Source organism: Tachypleus tridentatus, unplaced genomic scaffold (genome assembly GCF_004210375.1).
Source record: "Tachypleus tridentatus isolate NWPU-2018 unplaced genomic scaffold, ASM421037v1 Hic_cluster_1, whole genome shotgun sequence".
Taxonomy (NCBI): Eukaryota; Metazoa; Arthropoda; class Merostomata; order Xiphosura; family Limulidae; genus Tachypleus; species Tachypleus tridentatus.
In genome coordinates, this window is record NW_027467777.1 from 33,335,557 (window position 1) to 33,357,956 (window position 22,400).

Here is a 22,400-nt window from a genome sequence, read left to right on the forward strand (position 1 = left end):
AACTGCTGAAACTGGAGTGAGTTCTGACGGTTAAAAACGCTAAAATATTGAGGATTGATCCCTGCGGCTGACCCAGAGCAGATGGGTTATTTGTCTTTAACACCAACCAAAGAAACAAAAACACTTCGCACTTTTATGTTTCGCGCATAGTTTGAATTTAGGTTAAAAACCTGGTAAAACCGGTCCATATAGAAAACTTTACACATGTAACATGATTAACAAACTGTTAACATATAAAAAAACTGTTAAAATATTGTAACATAATTAACAAACTTGTCCATGTAGAAAACTGTTAACATATAAAAAACTGTTAAAATACTGTTACATAATTAACAAACTTGTCCGTTTAGAAAACTGTTAACCTATCTAACATGACTAGCAAAGTGTTAACAAAATGTAACATGACTAGCAAACTGTTAACCTATTTAACATGACTAGCAAAGTGTTAACATAATGTAATATGACCAGCAAGCTGATAACATAATGTAATATGACCAGCAAGCTGTTAACATAATGTAATATGACCAGCAAACTGTTAACATAATGTAATATGACCAGCAAGCTGTTAACATAATGTAATATGACCAGCAAACTGTTAACATAATGTAATATGACCTGCAAGCTGTTAACATAATGTAATATGACCAGCAAGCTGTTAACAAAATGTAATATGACCAGCAAGCTGTTAACAAAATGTAATATGACCAGCAAGCTGTTAACATAATGTGATATGACCAGCAAACTGTTAACATAATGTAATATGACCAGCAAGCTGTTAACAAAATGTAATATGACCAGCAAGCTGTTAACATAATGTAATATGACCAGCAAGCTGTTAACATAATGTAATATGACCAGCAAACTGTTAACATAATGTAATATGACCAGCAAACTGTTAACATAATGTAATATGACCAGCAAACTGTTAACATAATGTAATATGACAAGCAAACTGTTAACATAATGTAATATGACCAGCAAACTGTTAACATAATGTAACATGACCAGCAAGCCTGTTCACCTTTTCTATTGAGTTTGTTCTGCTAACTACTGATGGAGAAAGATAAGAAACACAATGATATGAAAAACAGGATAATCATGGATCAGATACGAAACACAATGATATGAAAAACAGGATAATCATGGATCAGATACGAAACACAATGATATGAAAAACAGGATAATCATGGATCAGATACGAAACACAATGATATGAAAAACAGGATAATCATGGATCAGATACGAAACACAAAGATATGAAAAACAGGATAATCATGGATCGGATACGAAACACAAAGATATGAAAAACAGGATAATCATGGATCAGATACGAAACACAAAGATATGAAAAACAGGATAATCATGGATCAGATACGAAACACAAAGATATGAAAAACAGGATAATCATGGATCAGATACGAAACACAAAGATATGAAAAACAGGATAATCATGGATCAGATACGAAACACAATGATATGAAAAACAGGATAATCATGGATCAGATACGAAGCACAATGATATGAAAAACAGGATAATCATGGATCAGATACGAAACACAAAGATATGAAAAACAGGATAATCATGGATCAGATACGAAACACAATGATATGAAAAACAGGATAATCATGGATCAGATACGAAACACAATGATATGAAAAACAGGATAATCATGGATCAGATACGAAACACAATGCTGACGAAAACTAAAACAGTGTAACATCTACTGTTACGTTTGTCGTGCGTTTCTTTATTATATATAAAGCTGTGTATTTGGTTTGGCCCGGCATGACCAGGTAGTTAAGTCACTTGAGTCGTAATGTGAGGTTCGCGGATTGGAAACTCTGTGATACCAAACATGCTCGCTCTTCAGGACGTTGTAATGTTACGGTCAATCCCATTATTCGTTGGGAAAAGAGTAGCCGAAATGGCTCTAAATTAGGGACGGTTACCGCAAATAGCCGTCTGTAGCGTTGCACAAACTCCACAACCAACCAAACTGTTTGTGTCACGTAAAACAACACATGAGCTGTTTGAACATAGCCCTAAGGTTGGCCTGATGAACTTGAGCGGTTAATTACAAGCCTTAGGTTAGTATTGTCAGTCTTGTAGAATATCCTGGACCCCAAGGCATCGCGAACCATGAATCCTCGAATTCATATTTTGGGCACTCTGTTCCTAGACAAGACCCTGCCCCTATTGTTGAATAATTTTCACGAATACATTTCGTCACTATCTTTAATTTTGGCCCGGCATGGCCAAGCGTGTTAAGGCGTGCGACTCGTAAACTGAGGGTCGCGGGTTCGCATCCCCGTCGCGCCAAACATGCTCGCCCTTTCAGCCGTGGGGGCGTTATTATGTGACGGTCAATCCCACTATTCGTTGGTAAAAGAGTAGCCCAAGAGTTGGCGGTGGATGGTGATGACTAGCTGCCTTCCCTCTAGTCTTACACTGCTAAATTAGGGACGGCTAGCACAGATAGCCCTCGTGCAGCTTTGTGCAAAATTCAAAAAAAAAGAAAACGAAAAAACAATCCTTAATTTTATATGGCGTGACATGACCTAACGGTCACACACACACTCACCCATTCAACTCTGAGGTAGTTATAATGTACCGATAAAATCTACCAGTGTTTGATGAAGACTAGGTTAACAGTTGTCGGTGGGTGTTGTTCCTTAGTAGCCTTCTTTCCATTTTATCAGTTTAAAATTAGAGATTAACCAAATATCCATCTTTGTGCGAAATTCAACAAATAAACGAACTTTGTTTTGGTTTATCACAGATAATCATATGAATATTAACTTTATTGTTTGTTTGTTTTTGATTTTCGCGCAAAGCTACACGAGGGCTATCTGCGCTAGCCGTCCCTAATTTAGCAGTGTAAGGCTAGAGGGAAGGCAGCTAGTCATCATTACCCACCGCCAACTCTTGGGCTACTCTTTTACCAACGAATAGTGGGATTGACCGTCACATAATAACGCCCCTACGGCTGAAAAAGCCTGCATGTTTGGTGTAACAGGGATTTTAACCCGCGACCCGCATATTACGAGTTGAATTCCTTAACCACCTGGCCAGGCCCGGGCCCTTTGTTATTGTAATCATTACTACTGTTTCAATATGTTCTAAGCGTCACTTGTTTCTTACTTAGATGTTCTAATTTATATGTTCTAAGTAATTTAATTTATAACTCACCTACCCTCGTCACGATATCTTATTTTGAAAACACTGTTAGATTGTGTCTTGACGACAAGACATGCATCCGGGTCTTGAGAGAAATACATTTTAATTTAAAAAACATAATATTCACCTGTACTATAATAACTTATGATAATATGTGTATTATAATAACTTATGATATTTTATGTATTATAATAACTTATGATATTATATGTATTATAATAACTTATGATAATATGTGTATTATAATAACTTATGATATTATGTGTATTATAATAACTTATGATATTATGTGTATTATAATAACTTATGATATTATATGTATTATAATAACTTATGCTATTTTATGTATTATAATAACTTATGATATTATATGTATTATAATAACGTATGATATTATATGTATTATAATAACTTATAATATTATGTGTATTATAATAACTTATGATATTATGTGTATTATAATAACGTATGATATTATATGTATTATAATAACTTATGATATTATGTGTATTATAATAACTTATGATATTATGTGTATTATAATAACTTATGATATTATATGTATTATAATAACGTATGATATTATATGTATTATAATAACTGATGATATTATATGTATTATAATAACTAATGATATTCACATATATCTCTCTTCACATATAGGCCCGGCATGGCCAGGAGGATAGTGGGCGCTCGATTCATAATCTGAGGGTCGCTGGTTCAAATCCTTGTCCCACCAAATATGCTTGCATTTTCAGCTGTAGGGACGTTATAATGTTCTTTTCAATCCCACTATTTGTTGGTAAAAGAGTACCCCAACAGTTGGCTTTCCTCTATTCTTACGGTGCTAATTTAGGGACGGCTAACGCAGATAGCCCTCGTGTATTTTGCGCGAAGTTCAAAATAAACAATCTCTTCAGATGTCGAACAAACCTTTCTATCATTTAACACATTTTTATGTAAAACGTTCTTGTTCTCTTTTGTCAAACCAAACTAAATAAACTTAAGAAAAACGTTCCTAATAAATTCATTTACTTTTTAGATGAAGACTGAACTTCGGCTTTTATTGTTTAATGACTTGATTGCCATCTGGTGAAGAAGAAAATCACTTTATCGACTGTTTACAACTGGCTCCATCTGGTGAAATAATAACCTCTTTTTTTTTTTCCATAAGCAATGGTTAAAGTCCAATATAATTAAGGCCCGTCTTAAATCTCTTACGACGTGAAAAGTTGGGTTTCCAGTTGCTGTGGCTCACGTAGCACAAACATTCTGTTGTGTGGCTTCGTGATTAAAACAGAATAGGTCATGGCGGACATTACAGGGTTCTCTAGTTTCATTTGTATTTATAAATAATGTCCAAAACAAATAAGCACTTTAGAACATCTACCGTTGTTTTCAACCTGAACCAACTGTTCGCTCTTGAAGAACGAATGTCGTCTGGTGTGGAGAATTTTGAAAGCTGCGTTGTTTTTAAATCTTATGTCTTTTGTCGCTTAATTGACTCTCTAACTATTCGAATATTCTTTCTCAGAAATACCGTGACGTGTTTCTCTTGACATAAGAACCCAAGATGTATTGCATTGCGAAACGGTTGGGAATTGACGGTTGAATCGTCTACGTCAGCGCTAAACGTGTCACCATAGAGACCGAGCGAACTTTGGTGGCAACTTTTCACTGGATCACTAGATTGGTGATTTGGGATTCGTGGAAAATACACGTCCTAATTCGGAACTTTGTTATATAATTATCAAACAGATGGGGTTATTCAAACATAATAATAGCTTATCGGATTAATGTATATTTCAACTTGTTTGTTTTAATTATTGTTAAAGTTATTCGTGAGTAGATTAGTACCATTAAACTTAAATAAGGTTGCGAAAATATACGTTATAATACAGTTTAACACATGCCAATCACTCATTTATATGTTTTACAAAACGAGCACGTGTTGAAGTGAGAGTGCTGGTACATATCCACGTTCGTGGTGACGTACGCTCCGATTAAACCGGTCGGGCTAGAACTCGGTGGTTAGCGTTCCAAAATAGGAAGCTGATGAAATCCACTTGGTTTCCTTCTCTAATTAATTTTTTGAGGAAGACTGTACCACAGAATGTAACTTATTTACTGATTATGGTCGAATTAACTCTACCAATTAATGAAAGCGATAACCACAAATCCGTTATTACTTGTAACAATTATCTTTGATAATTGACTAATTAACTGAATAGGAAAATACATTTATACATATATATATATGTTTATGTTGCTTTAATTTATTTAATAAATTTCTATTTACAGCACCAAATTTTCCGTCTGAAACTCCTCACTATACAGGTGGCGTTTTAGAGTTGAACTGTTTGTCAGTAAATATGTTTCCTGACAAGGAGTTAGGGCTACGCGTATGAGCAGTGAGGCCTTACGAGCTACTCGAATGTAACTATTTACTTTTTAATACTTAAAAGGGGTGCGACATGGTCTGGCAGATAAGGGGGCGCTCGACTCGCAATCCGTTGGACACGGGTTCAAACTCTATTACCTTTCAGCAGTGATGGCGTTTTAATGTGACGATAAATCCCACTATTCGTTGGGAAGGAGTAACCCAAGAATATGGTAGGGGTGGTTTTGACTAACTGACTTTCCTTTAGTTTACCACTTCTAAATTAGACAACCAGCACAAGTATTCCTCGAGTAGCTGCGTGAAGTTCGACAGACAAACAAACTGTGCAAACGAGGGTTCATGGTTTGTGTTTCGTTGCTGCAGGATCTGGTTCTACACTATTCGATTTTAGAGTAGCTCAAATGTAGACTGCTGCTGACCAGATGCTTCAGTAAGGTCAAAATCAGGGTCGGCTCTGCGTAGATACCACTTTGTAAAGCTTCACGCAAAACCGACTATTTATCATATGCTTGATATACTGTCTCGGACATTCGCACCAAACTTACACAATGGCCAACACCTACCGCCAACTCTCGAACTACTCTTGTATGACCGAATAGTACAATTTGAGCATCACGCTTACACCACATGTACAAATCCAAAATTCGGTACGTATTTGTAGGGCAACAGACTCCAACCAAGATCCTACTTGGTGACGCTAACCACTAGGTCACACCCAGTATAGTCCTGCCAGGGATTGTATGTTTGTTAAACTGAAGCATCGAGCGACTAAAGATGCTTTCCTTGTTTGTCAAGTTGCGTGTAGCCTTCATTTAATTAGTAATTAATATTTGTTTCTTTGTCATCTATACACAAGAGATGATAACATGAACTATAAACAGCAAATAATAACAAGAACTATAAACAGCAAATAATAACATGAACTATAAACAACAAATAATAACACGAACTATAAACAGCAAATAATAACATGAACTATAAACAGCAAACAATAACATGAACTATAGACAGCAAATAATAACATGAACTATAAACAGCAAATGACAACATGAACTATAAACAGCAAATGATAACATGAACTATCAACAGCAAATGATAACATGAACTATAAACAGCAAATAATAACATGAACTATAAACAGCAAATGATAACATGAACTATAAACAGCAAATAATAACATGATCTATAAACAATAGATGGTAACATAAACTTTAAACAATAGATAGTAATATTAACTATAAACAATAGATGATAATATATACTATAAACAATAGATGATATTATATAGTATAAACAATAGATGGTAATATATAGTATAAACAATAGATGGTAATATATAGTATAAACAATAGATGCTAATATATAGTATAAACAATAGATGGTAATATATAGTATAAACAATAGATGGTAATATATAGTATAAACAATAGATGGTAATATAAACTATAAACAACACATGATAATATAAACTATAAACAACACATGATAATATAGACTATAAACAACACATGATAATATAGATTATAAACAATATTAACGTATATAAACAGCCAGTTGTTCTGATGTCCTTTCATTCTTCATCTTATCGGATACTTAACTTATAATAAGATAATCAGCACTGGAATTAGCAGACTGTCAGTTACTGATAAGAACGGTTGGGTCGCTGAGCTACAACGAATCTCTGACATTTAGAATCATACGCTGTTCAAAAGGTCAAGACCTCTCATCTCGTGTTCATCGTCTCTAGTAGCTATGTTCGTTAATAAGACACAATGTAGTTGGATATGTAGTTGGTTGCCAATTTTCTGTAGTGTCCTCATTAATTGTGTACAACTTGGGCTCATAAAAGAATCTTTTGATGTGTTCATGTTATCTTCAAGATATCGAGATAATTAATCTACAGGGAAAAATCTTTATCAGTTTTATGGAACTGTCGTGGTCATTAAGTGTAACAAATAATACATGAATACATTAATAAGAGTAAATCAATATATCAACATATCGCATAGCTTTCAGAGAACCTTTGCTGATAGAACTCGAAGTTTCTCAACCTCTTAGGTTCCCCATGTTAACGGTCCAATCAGAGTACCCAAGGGCTTAGGTATAGCCGTCTCTAGTTTCGAACTAGATCACTAGACAGCGGCGTCATCTGTCTGCCTGGTTTTGAACCAGATAGCGAGATATTTACTGTACCTTTTATAACGCGCTCACACCTGAAGGTGTGGACCACATTTTGCGAACTTCGGGATCCTGTTTCAATAAACCGATACGCTGACCACCAATCCACACGTGCAGTTGCTAGTATTTCATCGAACCGATTTTCCTAAACTTTCCTAGAACCAATGAAGGAAACAGTTTATATCTGTCATAAGAAATAATACGTATAACTGGCTAGATGTAATGATACAGATAATTGGCCAGATGTAATGATACAGATAACTGGCTGGATGTAATGATATAGATAACTGACTGGATGTAATGATATAGATAACTGGCTGGATGTAATGATACAGATAACTGGCTGGATGTAATGATACCGATAACTGACTGGATGTAATGATACAGATAACTGGCTGGATGTAATGATACAGATAACTGGCTGGATGTAATGATATAGATAACTGGCTGGATGTAATGATACCGATAACTGGCTGGATGTAATGATATAGATAACTGACTGAATGTAATGATACAGATAACTGACTGGATGTAATGATATAGATAACTGACTGGATGTAATGATACCGATAACTGACTGGATGTAATGATACAGATAACTGACTGGATGTAATGATACAGATAACTGGCTGGATGTAATGATACAGATAACTGGCTGGATGTAATGATACCGATAACTGACTGGATGTAATGATATAGATAACTGGCTGGATGTAATGATACCGATAACTGACTGGATGTAATGATACAGATAACTGGCTGGATGTAATGATACAGATAACTGGCTGGATGTAATGATACCGATAACTGACTGGATGTAATGATATAGATAACTGGCTGGATGTAATGATACCGATAACTGACTGGATGTAATGATACCGATAACTGACTGGATGTAATGATACAGATAACTGGCTGGATGTAATGATACCGATAACTGACTGGATGTAATGATACAGATAACTGGCTGGATGTAATGATATAGATAACTGGCTGGATGTAATGATACAGATAACTGGCTGGATGTAATGATACCGATAACTGACTGGATGTAATGATATAGATAACTGGCTGGATGTAATGATACAGATAATTGGCCAGATGTAATGATACCGATAACTGACTGGATGTAATGATACAGATAACTGGCTGGATGTAATGATACAGATAACTGGCTGGATGTAATGATACCGATAACTGACTGGATGTAATGATACAGATAACTGACTGGATGTAATGATACCGATAACTGACTGGATGTAATGATATAGATAACTGGCTGGATGTAATGATATAGATAACTGGCTGGATGTAATGATACAGATAAATGGCTGGATGTAATGATACCGATAACTGACTGGATGTAATGATACAGATAACTGACTGGATGTAATGATATAGATAACTGGCTGGATGTAATGATACCGATAACTGACTGGATGTAATGATACCGATAACTGACTGGATGTAATGATACAGATAACTGGCTGGATGTAATGATACCGATAACTGACTGGATGTAATGATACAGATAACTGACTGGATGTAATGATATAGATAACTGGCTGGATGTAATGATACCGATAGCTGACTGGATGTAATGATACCGATAACTGACTGGATGTAATGATACAGATAACTGGCTGGATGTAATGATACCGATAACTGACTGGATGTAATGATACAGATAACTGGCTGGATGTAATGATATAGATAACTGGCTGGATGTAATGATACAGATAACTGGCTGGATGTAATGATACCGATAACTGACTGGATGTAATGATACCGATAACTGGCTGGATGTAATGATACCGATAACTGACTGGATGTAATGATACAGATAACTGGCTGGATGTAATGATACCGATAACTGACTGGATGTAATGATACAGATAACTGGCTGGATGTAATGATATAGATAACTGGCTGGATGTAATGATATAGATAACTGGCTGGATGTAATGATACAGATAACTGGCTGGATGTAATGATACCGATAACTGACTGGATGTAATGATACAGATAACTGGCTGGATGTAATGATACAGATAACTGGCTGGATGTAATGATACCGATAACTGACTGGATGTAATGATACAGATAACCGACTGGATGTAATGATACCGGTAACTGACTGGATGTAATGATATAGATAACTGGCTGGATGTAATGATATAGATAACTGGCTGGATGTAATGATACAGATAACTGGCTGGATGTAATGATACCGATAACTGACTGGATGTAATGATACAGATAACTGACTGGATGTAATGATATAGATAACTGGCTGGATGTAATGATACCGATAACTGACTGGATGTAATGATACCGATAACTGACTGGATGTAATGATACAGATAACTGGCTGGATGTAATGATACCGATAACTGACTGGATGTAATGATACAGATAACTGACTGGATGTAATGATATAGATAACTGGCTGGATGTAATGATACCGATAGCTGACTGGATGTAATGATACCGATAACTGACTGGATGTAATGATACAGATAACTGGCTGGATGTAATGATACCGATAACTGACTGGATGTAATGATACAGATAACTGGCTGGATGTAATGATATAGATAACTGGCTGGATGTAATGATACAGATAACTGGCTGGATGTAATGATACCGATAACTGACTGGATGTAATGATATAGATAACTGGCTGGATGTAATGATACCGATAACTGACTGGATGTAATGATACAGATAACTGGCTGGATGTAATGATATAGATAACTGGCTGGATGTAATGATACAGATAACTGGCTGGATGTAATGATACCGATAACTGACTGGATGTAATGATATAGATAACTGGCTGGATGTAATGATATAGATAACTGGCTGGATGTAATGATACAGATAATTGGCCAGATGTAATGATACCGATAACTGACTGGATGTAATGATACAGATAACTGGCTGGATGTAATGATACCGATAACTGGCTGGATGTAATGATATAGATAACTGGCTGGATGTAATGATACCGATAACTGGCTGGATGTAATGATATAGATAACTGGCTGGATGTAATGATATTGATAACTGACTGGATGTAATGATACAGATAACTGGCTGGATGTAATGATACCGATAACTGGCTGGATGTAATGATATAGATAACTGGCTGGATGTAATGATATAGATAACTGGCTGGATGTAATGATATAGATAACTGGCTGGATGTAATGATACAGATAACTGGCTGGATGTAATGATATAGATAACTGGCTGGATGTAATGATACCGATAACTGGCTGGATGTAATGATACAGATAATTGGCCAGATGTAATGATACAGATAACTGGCTGGATGTAATGATATAGATAACTGGCTGGATGTAATGATACAGATAATTGGCCAGATGTAATGATACAGATAACTGGCTGGATGTAATGATATAGATAACTGGCTGGATGTAATGATACCGATAACTGGCTGGATGTAATGATACAGATAACTGGCCAGATGTAATGATACAGATAACTGGCTGGATGTAATGATATAGATAACTGGCTGGATGTAATGATACAGATAACTGGCTGGATGTAATGATACAGATAACTGACTGGATGTAATGATACAGATAACTGGCTGGATGTAATGATATAGATAACTGACTGAATGTAATGATACAGATAACTGACTGGATGTAATGATATAGATAACTGACTGGATGTAATGATACCGATAACTGGCTGGATGTAATGATACAGATAATTGGCCAGATGTAATGATACAGATAACTGGCTGGATGTAATGATATAGATAACTGGCTGGATGTAATGATACAGATAACTGGCTGGATGTAATGATACAGATAACTGACTGGATGTAATGATACAGATAACTGGCTGGATGTAATGATATAGATAACTGACTGAATGTAATGATACAGATAACTGACTGGATGTAATGATATAGATAACTGACTGGATGTAATGATACCGATAACTGACTGGATGTAATGATACAGATAACTGGCTGGATGTAATGATACAGATAACTGGCTGGATGTAATGATACCGATAACTGACTGGATGTAATGATATAGATAACTGGCTGGATGTAATGATACCGATAACTGACTGGATGTAATGATACCGATAACTGACTGGATGTAATGATACAGATAACTGGCTGGATGTAATGATACCGATAACTGACTGGATGTAATGATACAGATAACTGGCTGGATGTAATGATATAGATAACTGGCTGGATGTAATGATACAGATAACTGACTGGATGTAATGATATAGATAACTGGCTGGATGTAATGATACAGATAACTGGCTGGATGTAATGATACCGATAACTGACTGGATGTAATGATACAGATAACTGGCTGGATGTAATGATACAGATAACTGGCTGGATGTAATGATACCGATAACTGACTGGATGTAATGATACAGATAACTGACTGGATGTAATGATACCGATAACTGACTGGATGTAATGATATAGATAACTGGCTGGATGTAATGATATAGATAACTGGCTGGATGTAATGATACAGATAAATGGCTGGATGTAATGATACCGATAACTGACTGGATGTAATGATACAGATAACTGACTGGATGTAATGATATAGATAACTGGCTGGATGTAATGATACAGATAACTGGCTGGATGTAATGATACCGATAACTGACTGGATGTAATGATACAGATAACTGACTGGATGTAATGATATAGATAACTGGCTGGATGTAATGATACCGATAACTGACTGGATGTAATGATACCGATAACTGACTGGATGTAATGATACAGATAACTGGCTGGATGTAATGATACCGATAACTGACTGGATGTAATGATACAGATAACTGGCTGGATGTAATGATATAGATAACTGGCTGGATGTAATGATACAGATAACTGGCTGGATGTAATGATACCGATAACTGACTGGATGTAATGATACCGATAACTGACTGGATGTAATGATACCGATAACTGACTGGATGTAATGATACAGATAACTGGCTGGATGTAATGATACCGATAACTGACTGGATGTAATGATACAGATAACTGGCTGGATGTAATGATATAGATAACTGGCTGGATGTAATGATACAGATAACTGGCTGGATGTAATGATACCGATAACTGACTGGATGTAATGATATAGATAACTGGCTGGATGTAATGATACAGATAATTGGCCAGCTGTAATGATACCGATAACTGACTGGATGTAATGATACAGATAACTGGCTGGATGTAATGATACAGATAACTGGCTGGATGTAATGATACCGATAACTGACTGGATGTAATGATACAGATAACTGACTGGATGTAATGATACTAACTGACTGGATGTAATGATACAGATAACTGGCTGGATGTAATGATATAGATAACTGGCTGGATGTAATGATACAGATAACTGGCTGGATGTAATGATACAGATAACTGACTGGATGTAATGATACCGATAACTGACTGGATGTAATGATACAGATAACTGACTGGATGTAATGATACAGATAACTGGCTGGATGTAATGATACCGATAACTGACTGGATGTAATGATACAGATAACTGACTGGATGTAATGATACCGATCTGGCTGGATGTAATGATAACTGGCTGGATGTAATGATACAGATAACTGGCTGGATGTAATGATACCGATAACTGACTGGATGTAATGATACAGATAACTGGCTGGATGTAATGATACCGATAACTGACTGGATGTAATGATACAGATAACTGACTGGATGTAATGATATAGATAACTGGCTGGATGTAATGATACCGATAGCTGACTGGATGTAATGATACCGATAACTGACTGGATGTAATGATACAGATAACTGGCTGGATGTAATGATACCGATAACTGACTGGATGTAATGATACAGATAACTGGCTGGATGTAATGATATAGATAACTGGCTGGATGTAATGATACAGATAACTGGCTGGATGTAATGATACCGATAACTGACTGGATGTAATGATATAGATAACTGGCTGGATGTAATGATACCGATAACTGACTGGATGTAATGATACAGATAACTGGCTGGATGTAATGATATAGATAACTGGCTGGATGTAATGATACAGATAACTGGCTGGATGTAATGATACCGATAACTGACTGGATGTAATGATATAGATAACTGGCTGGATGTAATGATATAGATAACTGGCTGGATGTAATGATACAGATAATTGGCCAGATGTAATGATACCGATAACTGACTGGATGTAATGATACAGATAACTGGCTGGATGTAATGATACCGATAACTGGCTGGATGTAATGATATAGATAACTGGCTGGATGTAATGATACCGATAACTGGCTGGATGTAATGATATAGATAACTGGCTGGATGTAATGATATAATAACTGACTGGATGTAATGATACAGATAACTGGCTGGATGTAATGATACCGATAACTGGCTGGATGTAATGATATAGATAACTGGCTGGATGTAATGATATAGATAACTGGCTGGATGTAATGATATAGATAACTGGCTGGATGTAATGATACAGATAACTGGCTGGATGTAATGATATAGATAACTGGCTGGATGTAATGTAATGATACCGATAACTGGCTGGATGTAATGATACAGATAATTGGCCAGATGTAATGATACAGATAACTGGCTGGATGTAATGATATAGATAACTGGCTGGATGTAATGATACAGATAATTGGCCAGATGTAATGATACAGATAACTGGCTGGATGTAATGATATAGATAACTGGCTGGATGTAATGATACCGATAACTGGCTGGATGTAATGATACAGATAATTGGCCAGATGTAATGATACAGATAACTGGCTGGATGTAATGATATAGATAACTGGCTGGATGTAATGATACAGATAACTGGCTGGATGTAATGATACAGATAACTGACTGGATGTAATGATACAGATAACTGGCTGGATGTAATGATATAGATAACTGACTGAATGTAATGATACAGATAACTGACTGGATGTAATGATATAGATAACTGACTGGATGTAATGATACCGATAACTGGCTGGATGTAATGATACAGATAATTGGCCAGATGTAATGATACAGATAACTGGCTGGATGTAATGATATAGATAACTGGCTGGATGTAATGATACAGATAACTGGCTGGATGTAATGATACAGATAACTGACTGGATGTAATGATACAGATAACTGGCTGGATGTAATGATATAGATAACTGACTGAATGTAATGATACAGATAACTGACTGGATGTAATGATATAGATAACTGACTGGATGTAATGATACCGATAACTGACTGGATGTAATGATACAGATAACTGGCTGGATGTAATGATACAGATAACTGGCTGGATGTAATGATACCGATAACTGACTGGATGTAATGATATAGATAACTGGCTGGATGTAATGATACCGATAACTGACTGGATGTAATGATACCGATAACTGACTGGATGTAATGATACAGATAACTGGCTGGATGTAATGATACCGATAACTGACTGGATGTAATGATACAGATAACTGGCTGGATGTAATGATATAGATAACTGGCTGGATGTAATGATACAGATAACTGACTGGATGTAATGATATAGATAACTGGCTGGATGTAATGATACAGATAATTGGCCAGATGTAATGATACCGATAACTGACTGGATGTAATGATACAGATAACTGGCTGGATGTAATGATACAGATAACTGGCTGGATGTAATGATACCGATAACTGACTGGATGTAATGATACAGATAACTGACTGGATGTAATGATACCGATAACTGACTGGATGTAATGATATAGATAACTGGCTGGATGTAATGATATAGATAACTGGCTGGATGTAATGATACAGATAACTGGCTGGATGTAATGATACCGATAACTGACTGGATGTAATGATACAGATAACTGACTGGATGTAATGATATAGATAACTGGCTGGATGTAATGATACAGATAACTGGCTGGATGTAATGATACCGATAACTGACTGGATGTAATGATACAGATATGATACTGACTGGATGTAATGATATAGATAACTGGCTGGATGTAATGATACAGATAACTGACTGGATGTAATGATACCGATAACTGACTGGATGTAATGATACAGATAACTGGCTGGATGTAATGATACCGATAACTGACTGGATGTAATGATACAGATAACTGGCTGGATGTAATGATACAGATAACTGGCTGGATGTAATGATACAGATAACTGGCTGGATGTAATGATACCGATAACTGACTGGATGTAATGATACCGATAACTGGCTGGATGTAATGATACCGATAACTGACTGGATGTAATGATACAGATAACTGGCTGGATGTAATGATACCGATAACTGACTGGATGTAATGATACAGATAACTGGCTGGATGTAATGATACAGATAACTGGCTGGATGTAATGATACAGATAACTGGCTGGATGTAATGATACAGATAACTGGCTGGATGTAATGATATAGATAACTGGCTGGATGTAATGATACAGATAACTGGCTGGATGTAATGATACCGATAACTGACTGGATGTAATGATACAGATAACTGGCTGGATGTAATGATACAGATAACTGTAATGATACTGGGATGTAATGATACAGATAACTGACTGGATGTAATGATACAGATAACTGGCTGGATGTAATGATACCGATAACTGGCTGGATGTAATGATACAGATAACTGACTGGATGTAATGATACAGATAACTGGCTGGATGTAATGATACCGATAACTGACTGGATGTAATGATACAGATAACTGACTGGATGTAATAACTGATGTAATATACCGATAACTGGCTGGATGTAATGATACAGATAACTGACTGGATGTAATGATACAGATAACTGATGGATGTAATGATATAGATAACTGGATGGATGTGATACCGATAACTGACTGGATGTAATGATACCGATAACTGACTGGATGTAATGATACTGACTGGATGTAATAACTGGACTGGATGTAATGATACAGATAACTGGCTGGATGTAATGATACCGATAACTGGCTGGATGTAATGATACAGATAACTGGCTGGATGTAATGATACAGATAACTGGCTGGATGTAATGATACAGATAACTGGCTGGATGTAATGATACCGATAACTGGCTGGATGTAATGATACAGATAACTGGCTGGATGTAATGATACAGATAACTGGCTGGATGTAATGATACAGATAACTGGCTGGATGTAATGATACCGATAACTGGCTGGATGTAATGATACCGATAACTGATAACTGGCTGGATGTAATGATATAGATAACTGGCTGGATGTAATGATACAGATAATTGGCCAGATGTAATGATACCGATAACTGACTGGATGTAATGATACAGATAACTGGCTGGATGTAATGATACCGATAACTGGCTGGATGTAATGATATAGATAACTGGCTGGATGTAATGATACCGATAACTGGCTGGATGTAATGATATAGATAACTGGCTGGATGTAATGATACCGATAACTGACTGGATGTAATGATACAGATAACTGGCTGGATGTAATGATACCGATAACTGGCTGGATGTAATGATATAGATAACTGGCTGGATGTAATGATATAGATAACTGGCTGGATGTAATGATATAGATAACTGGCTGGATGTAATGATACAGATAACTGGCTGGATGTAATGATATAGATAACTGGCTGGATGTAATGATACCGATAACTGGCTGGATGTAATGATACAGATAACTGGCTGGATGTAATGATATAGATAACTGGCTGGATGTAATGATACAGATAATTGGCTGGATGTAATGATACAGATAACTGGCTGGATGTAATGATATAGATAACTGGCTGGATGTAATGATACAGATAACTGGCTGGATGTAATGATACAGATAACTGGCTGGATGTAATGATACAGATAACTGGCTGGATGTAATGATACAGATAACTGGCTGGATGTAATGATACAGATAACTGGCTGGATGTAATGATACAGATAACTGACTGGATGTAATGATACAGATAACTGGCTGGATGTAATGATATAGATAACTGACTGGATGTAATGATACAGATAACTGACTGGATGTAATGATACAGATAACTGACTGGATGTAATGATACAGATAACTGACTGGATGTAATGATACAGATAACTGGCTGGATGTAATGATACAGATAACTGGCTGGATGTAATGATACAGATAACTGGCTGGATGTAATGATACCGATAACTGACTGGATGTAATGATACCGATAACTGGCTGGATGTAATGATACAGATAACTGATGGATGTAATGATATAGATAACTGACTGGATGTAATGATACAGATAACTGGCTGGATGTAATGATACAGATAACTGGCTGGATGTAATGATACAGATAACTGGCTGGATGTAATGATACAGATAACTGGCTGGATGTAATGATACAGATAACTGGCTGGATGTAATGATACAGATAACTGGCTGGATGTAATGATACAGATAACTGGCTGGATGTAATGATACAGATAACTGGCTGGATGTAATGATACAGATAACTGGCCAGATGTAATGATACCGATAACTGACTGGATGTAATGATACAGATAACTAGCTGGATGTAATGATATAGATAACTGGCTGGATGTAATGATACCGATAACTGGCTGGATGTAATGATATAGATAACTGGCTGGATGTAATGATACAGATAACTGACTGGATGTAATGATACAGATAACTGGCTGGATGTAATGATACAGATAATTGGCTAGATGTAATGATACAGATAACTGGCTGGATGTAATGATACAGATAATTGGCCAGATGTAATGATACCGATAACTGACTGGATGTAATGATACAGATAACTGGCTGGATGTAATGATACCGATAACTGGCTGGATGTAATGATACCGATAACTGGCCGGGCGTAATGATATAGATAATTGGCCAGATGTAATGATACCGATAACTGACTGGATGTAATGATACCGATAACTGGCTGGATGTAATGATACCGATAACTGGCTGGATGTAATGATACAGATAATTGGCCAGATGTAATGATACAGATAATTGGCCAGATGTAATGATACAGATAACTGGCTGGATGTAATGATACAGATAATTGGCCAGATGTAATGATACAGATAACTGGCTGGATGTAATGATATAGATAACTGGCTGGATGTATTGATACAGATAACTGGCTGGATGTAACGATATAGATAACTGACTGGATGTAATGATACAGATAACTGGCTGGATGTAATGATACCGATAACTGGCTGGATGTAATGATACCGATAACTGGCTGGATGTAATGATACAGATAACTGGTCGGGCGTAATGATATAGATAATTGGCCAGATGTAATGATACCGATAACTGACTGGATGTAATGATACCGATAACTGGCTGGATGTATTGATACAGATAACTGGCCAGATGTAATGATACCGATAACTGGTCGGGCGTAATGATATAGATAATTGGCCAGATGTAATGATACCGATAACTGACTGGATGTAATGATACAGATAACTGGCTGGATGTAATGATACCGATAACTGGTCGGGCGTAATGATATAGATAATTGGCCAGATGAAATAATACCGATAACTGGCTGGATGTATTGATACAGATAACTGGCCAGATGTAATGATACCGATAACTTGTAATGAATCGATTAGTTAAAACCTTTTGAGGTAAGGGAACATTTACCATGAGTAATCGAAACTATTCCAAACAATTAAAATTTGCTCTCTGTGCTCTAGAAGAAGACAGAATTAGAACAAGCAGATAACAACCCTTGAATATGACTAATATGAATATGACATACTAGAAACGTTGTCCGGATCCGAGTCCAAATATGGCGAATTTAGTCATTCCTTCCTGGACTCTGGAAGAAACAGTCTTCTAATACCTTTCTTGTTGTATAAAAAGTATGTGTCTGATCTGTGAAAACAGAAACTGTGGAAATTTTACATAAGTTAAAACAAACCGATTAGATTTGGTGCGTGGTAGCTGAAAGATACCAGATGAGGGTTCTATATTCTATCGATTTCTTTCACTGTTCCGTGTAGCTAGTTTTGTCGGCATTCCTGCCTGCTATCGGTCATGACTAGTAAGAAGATTGAAACACGACATGCAACAATTTTATATATGTTTGTGTTGAAACTTGGCGAACAATCACGCTGGTTTGTTTTAATCTGATAAAGTTTTTCTTCTTACACTGGTCCTATAAAAGCCCCAATCCAATCGTCCCAGTGGTTAAGAGGTAAGTTTGAAGGTTTCTAACGCTAAACATCGAGGTTTAATGCCCGTGTACAAAGCACGTGTAGCTCATTATGTAGGTTTCGCAGCATAAACATCATTTAATATGATATTGCATTTGTCCGAATTTGTCAGAATTAAGACTACAGTTTTCAGTGATAAAAACATTGTGTGTACAAACATGACACTGTAGTCCCCTACACTACAGTTTTCATTAATAAAAACATTGTGTGTACAAACATGACACTGTAGTCCCCATACACTACAGTTTTCATTAATAAAAACATTGTGTGTACAAACATGACACTGTAGTCCCCATACACTACAGTTTTCATTAATAAAAACATTGTGTGTACAAACATGACACTGTAGTCCCCTACACTACAGTTTTCATTAATAAAAACATTGTGTGTACAAACATGACACTGTAGTCCCCTACACTACAGTTTTCATTAATAAAAACATTGTGTGTACAAACATGACACTGTAGTCCCCTACACTACAGTTTTCATCAATAAAAACATTGTGTGTACAAACATGACACTGTGTTCCCCTACACTACAGTTTTCACAAATAAAAACATAGTGTGTACAAACACACTACAGTTTTCACAAATAAAAACATTGTGTGTACAAACACACACTACAATTTTCACTAATAAAAATATAGTGTGTACAAACACACACTGTAGTCTCCCACACAACAGTTTCAACTGATAAAAACACAGTGTGTACAAACATCACACTGTAGTCTCCCACACAACAGTTTCAACTGATAAAAACACAGTGTGTACAAACATCACACTGTAGTCTCCCACACTACAGTTTCAACTGATAAAAACACAGTGTGTACAAACATCACACTGTAGTCTCCCACACTACAGTTTTAACTGATAAAAACACAGTATTTACAAACATCACACTGTAGTCCCCTACACTACAGTTTTCATTAATAAAAACGTTGTGTGTACAAACATGACACTGTAGTCCCCTACACTACAGTTTTCACAAATAAAAACGTTGTGTGTACAAACATGACACTGTAGTCCCCTACACTACAGTTTTCACAAATAAAAACATTGTGTGTACAAACACACACTACAATTTTCACTAATAAAAATATAGTGTGTACAAACACACACTGTAGTCTCCCACACAACAGTTTCAACTGATAAAAACACAGTGTGTACAAACATCACACTGTAGTCTCCCACACAACAGTTTTAACTGATAAAAACACAGTGTGTACAAACATCACACTGTAGTCTCCCACACTACAGTTTTAACTGATAAAAACACAGTGTGTACAAACATCACACTGTAGTCTCCCACACTACAGTTTTCAGTAAGGAAAACAGTAGTTCTACTTTCAAACTGTTATTTGTGTCAGAATTCACTACAACAAAATTATGAGAAACTTTAACACCTAACGTCAATTTAAAACGATACATAAACTTTGCGTATATAACATTAATGTCACACGAACTCTGAATAGAAAATAAAAGTTTACAGCGTGGTTATTTACTGTGAGACGGAAGTAAATAGATTTCCACGTTCAAGAACTCACCAAACTGATGTTTTGATTTGTTCTCACGTAACTCGAAAGAAATGATCAGAGATGTTTCAACTTTCATAAATCTAATGGTGGATCTTATTACGCAGAGAAGCAGCAGATGAAACAAATTACGTAAAAGCTGTTCTTTTTTGTCGTACTGATTATATCTTTGTTAACCCTAATTTATTGTGATGCTGTTTGGATTATCACGTCCAGTTCCTTATGCGATTTTTCATATCGAAAGCAAAGTCAGTTGTTGATATTGGGAAGAAAAATCACTACAAGCAATATGTTTTTCAAATTTCCTTATTTTGTCTAGGGGTCATGACCTTAATGGGAAACTTTACGGCTTAACGGAAGAGTGGTATTCTCACAAGAATGTAACTCAAAAACAGCATTTCTCTCTAACTTCGCAATACGCAGAGCGCCACCTACAACATGGCAGAAATAAGTCGTACCTGTAATATTCGTTAGAAAGTAAACCAAAACACTTCCTGGTTGTCATGGTAATGTACCGTTACGCCACTCCACCTTTTCATTTTACTTAAGGAGATTGATATCTTCGCCGATGAAGAAAGGTTGGTTTATTTGTTACCGGTGGGTGAGCAGTAAGTTTATGAATAAGGAATACTGAAACCTGGGGTGCGATTATGTAGTCCCACGATGATTACAATGATTATTATACCTTACATATGTCTTTCCACGTGCATTCAGCTCGTGAAACTCCCCCCTCCCCTAGCGTAACGTGAATAATGAGTGTTAATTTAAAGAGTTACGATTGGT

At 36.2% G+C, this 22,400-nt stretch overlaps 1 protein-coding gene across 5 annotated transcripts in view; it reads left to right on the forward strand.

Annotated features, from left to right (window-relative positions):
• Window positions 1-22,400, forward strand: part of LOC143241837 (high affinity cAMP-specific and IBMX-insensitive 3',5'-cyclic phosphodiesterase 8B-like) — a 134,370-nt gene that overhangs the window by 23,390 nt on the left and 88,580 nt on the right. The gene's annotated exons all lie outside the window — the stretch shown is intronic.